The sequence below is a fragment of the Chrysochloris asiatica genome, unplaced genomic scaffold (genome assembly GCF_000296735.1).
Source record: "Chrysochloris asiatica unplaced genomic scaffold, ChrAsi1.0 scaffold00172, whole genome shotgun sequence".
NCBI classification, from domain to species: Eukaryota; Metazoa; Chordata; class Mammalia; order Afrosoricida; family Chrysochloridae; genus Chrysochloris; species Chrysochloris asiatica.
The window spans coordinates 2,957,315-2,961,546 of NW_006408690.1; positions in this window are offsets into that span (position 1 = coordinate 2,957,315).

Below are 4,232 nucleotides of genomic sequence, written 5' to 3' on the forward strand. Positions count from 1 at the left end.
AGACTGAAAAGTCAATCACTCCCCTCCTTGCTATAAAACGTCCACCTTTACATTTCCAACCCCAATCACTTTTTAAAATAATTTTGCCATTTAGGAGTTTGTACCTTTTGTAATCATAGCTGAGCTGGTGTATGTCACACACAGATTGAATGAAATCTCATTAAACTTTGTTCTGCAACAACCAATATTATAAAATCAGTAGTTCCCAAGCTGGAAGTACCTTTTTTATCTGACATGAAATTAAGCATTAGGAAACAGAGTCAATATTTTCTTCTGGTGCAGATTACAGTTTCTATAATAAAGCCCATTTATTAAACACCAATTATGAACTAAGTATTTTACATGCATTGCCTATAAATCAAATAGCATCCTTATGCTGTAGCTAATAATGTTGTTGTTAAGTGCCATAGAGTTGCTTCCGACTTACAATGACCCTGTATAGGATTTTCAAGGCTGCAGATCCTTTTTGGAGCAGAAAACTTCATCTTTCTTCCGTGGAGGAACTGGTAGACTCAAACCGATGATCTTGTGGTTCCCAGTCCAGTGCTTATCCTACAAAGCCACCCTGCTGCCATAATTAATAACATTGTTAAGTGCCGTCAATTCAGTTCTGACTCATAGCAATCCTGTAGGGTTTCCAAGGAATGGCTGGTGAGTTTGAACCACCAACCTTGCAGTTCAAACTGACCTTGAGGTCCAGTGCTTAACCTACAAGGCCACACAAGGACTCTGTAACTAGCAATGTTGCTGTTGTTGTTAAGTGTCGTCGAGTCGATTCTGATTCATAGCGACCCTGTACAGGGTTTCCAAGGGACAACTACTATTTGTTTAGTTGTATAGGGTTGCTGTGAGTCAGAACTGACTTGACAGCATGTAATAACAACAATTTATTGACCTGGAGTGTGGTAACACTGTAGGATAAATACTGAACTAACAGTCAGAGGGTCAGTGTTTCAAGTCTACCAGCTACTCTGCCGGAGAAAGATTAGGCTTTCTGCTCCTAAAAGGATTTACAGCCTTGCAAACCCTATACAGGGTCATTATGAGTCAGAACCAACTCCACAACACTTTTACTGACTGCTGTAATTACAATAAGGAGTCCTGGTGGTACAGTGGGTCACATGTTGGACTGGTAGCTGCAAGGCAGCAATTCAAACTTCCAGCCACTCCACAGGAGAAAGATGAAGCTGGCTGTTCCTGTAGAAATTTACAATCTCATAAATTCTTTTTTTTTTTTAAGTTTTTATTGTGAATTGAGTGAACGATTACATGGGAGAACATCTACTTTACATTTATCCTATCGTAGTTTGTTTCACTGCAGTGATTACAATCCCCTCCATGCATCATCATTCAACAGCATTTGCTTTCATTCCCTCTGTTGGGTTTTTTTTGTTGTTGTTTTTTTGGTTGTACACCGTAGTACTCAGGAAAATATATCCATTCAAACAACCAAACCAAAGGGTACACCCCACATGCCTGCCTCCTGGCCATCAGCACATAACCCCTCTCCCTCCCTGAGTCCAAAGTCCCCAGCTACTCCATCTCTCCACATCAGCATCTTTGCCTCCATCTCTGGTGTCACTGCTTCTCTGGATAGGGTCCTGCACTCTGCTCTTCTCCCTTGATAGTCCCAGAGTCCTCCGCTCCTGGAATGCAAGATCAACCACTCCTCTCCTTTTGTTACAAAATGTCTTCCTTTACATTTGCAATACTCACAATCAGTTCTGATAGTAATTATTCACTACTGAACCACAAGAGTCTTATCCCCATCTCCTTTCACCAGGCCTGTCTAGACAGGTTGGAAACCACTCAGTGGAGATTCTACCTTCCCCCACACCCTCTGAAGCTAGGCTCCCTCTTGAAAGTTTGTAAGCCAGTCACTTTGTGCCTTTGTAGCCTTCCCATTTTGGGTAGCCAATGTCTAAGTTGCCTATCACTGTCAACCCTGAGTACCGAGGGAGTGGGAATGATCCTCACTGTAAAGATCTGTTCCCTCTTTTGAGCTACTACATCTTTAAGTATAGGTCAAGTTCATCAAGTAGTACTGGATTATTCTTTTTTTCCTCTTCTTTCTTCTTCTAGTCAAGTTCTGATCATCCAGCCATTGAAGCCAGGTCAAGTGGGTACTATCTGCAAGTATGGCTGTTCTTGTGCATCTCCCCTCCCTTCATATCAGCTGGACACATCACTCTCTGCTCTAGTCCTCTGTGACCATGTCCCTGTCACTGGGTCCAGGAGTCCCCAGGTCTCACCATACTGCTGGCCAACCACATCTCAATCCAGGTTGACAGGAGTCTATTGAACATGGTCAGACTTAGCTCACGACTTCATTAGTTTTTTTTCCACTTACTCTTATCAGTAGACCAATGTGATTTAGCAAGACCATATGCCTGCTCGTGTATTCCCCTTGAGTCTCAGTCTTGGAAGGGGGTTTGCCCTGAGGGGACCTGACTACATGCCTTGATGGCTCCCCAGTGAACAACTTGCTTGTTCTTGTAGTAGTCAATCGGACTGCTGTTATTGTTTTTTATTGTTCCTGCTGGTCTTTATTTCAAGAAGTATCTTCTGTTCTTCTAGCTGCTCCAGGCTGGTTTGCTTGTCCTTTCAAGTGGAAATTTCCCACCTCAGAACATTCTGAATGGGGATCAGGATTGCACCTATGGTCTTATGCAATGCAAAGGCTCCACAGGAAGCCTCCTTCACTTGGCAAGTCCTAGCCCCCAGTCTCAAAAATTTTTATGGAACAGTTCTTCTCTGCACTATGGGATTGCTAAAAGTTGGATTTGACTCAATGGCAGTGGGTTTGATTCTACCCAGAGGTACCTCCGAAAAAGAGCCTATGGATCTATCTCCAAAAGGGCAGCTCTACTCTGACACACATGATGTTGTTATCAGTCAGAATCTATAGGAGGGCAACTGAGGTTTTTGTTTGTTTTTTGGTATTTACTATATGCAGGACATTGTTTCGTTCTGCTATGCATGGGGTCGCTATGAGTTGGTTCTGACTCGATGGCACCTGACAACAACAACAACAAATATGCAGGACACTATGCATAGTAGTTCATACACATGATCTGATTTAATCCTTACAATAACTCTTTGTGCTCACAATGAACCATCATCAAACTCAGCACCTGAGCTGCAAAGTACGCAGCCACTCTATCTGTTGCCATTGAGTCATTTCAGACTCATGACAACCCCATATGTGTCAAAGTAGAACTATGCTCCATAGGGTTTTCAATGGCTGATTTTTTCAGAAGTAGATCACTTTCATTTAGCTACAGAGCACATTAACCATTTTCCCCACCCAGGGATTCCACGCAGCCACTCAGATAGGTTCAATTCATAAAAATCACAGTTTCTAACACCAACAGGTCCTTCAATACTCTACCCAGCAGCCATCTTCTTATGTTGTACTAATCAATTCTCAACCCTGTTCTCCACAGCAGGTCTCCGAAACTGCTGACCTCTCAGCTTCCCCCTCATTCTTACCACATAATTTTGTCTCCAGCTTCACATCAAGCCCAAACTTCTTCAGCCTTCTGCCACCAGAAATGTATCTGTACCTATGCTTATCCCTGTCTTCTTCTTTCCTTGACTCTTTAATAAAGCTCTTAAACTCATCTCCTGGATCTCCTCATTTTTCTCAGAAGAAAATCTCCTCATGAGCTCATAATCCTTTGTCTTTCCATTAGTATTTGATGTTCTTCAGAGTCCCATCTTGACCACAACTCACACAACTGCCTATGGAAGTCTTGTAGTTCATCTCCCTCTAAACTTGGCCCAATAGGTTTCATTTCTATCTATGTCGAGGTCCTATGTCAGGGTCCCGCCTCGACAAGGAAGTGTGGGTGTCACGAAGAAGGGAGATCTGGCAGTGAAAGTGATAGAGAAAGAGAGAGACGAAATATATACAAAAAAGACAGACACACAGATATGATGCAAGCTGGCAGGTAGACAGATCTGCAAACATATTGCCTAGTATTGCCCAACATTGCATTGCAGAATTCACTCTACCTCAGCCTTTTATTCTCTTTTTTAGGGAGGGATTTATTACAAAGGAAGGATGCAATTCACTCAGGGAGGATGTCACAAAGGGAGGATGTGATTAAGACAGGATACAGAACTGAAATGTGATTAATCATTCAATGATTCACAGGAACAACTTTTAAGATATTTTCATAGTTTTTCTTAACAATCTAACATTTTTATTTTTACAGAAAAAAGGTTCA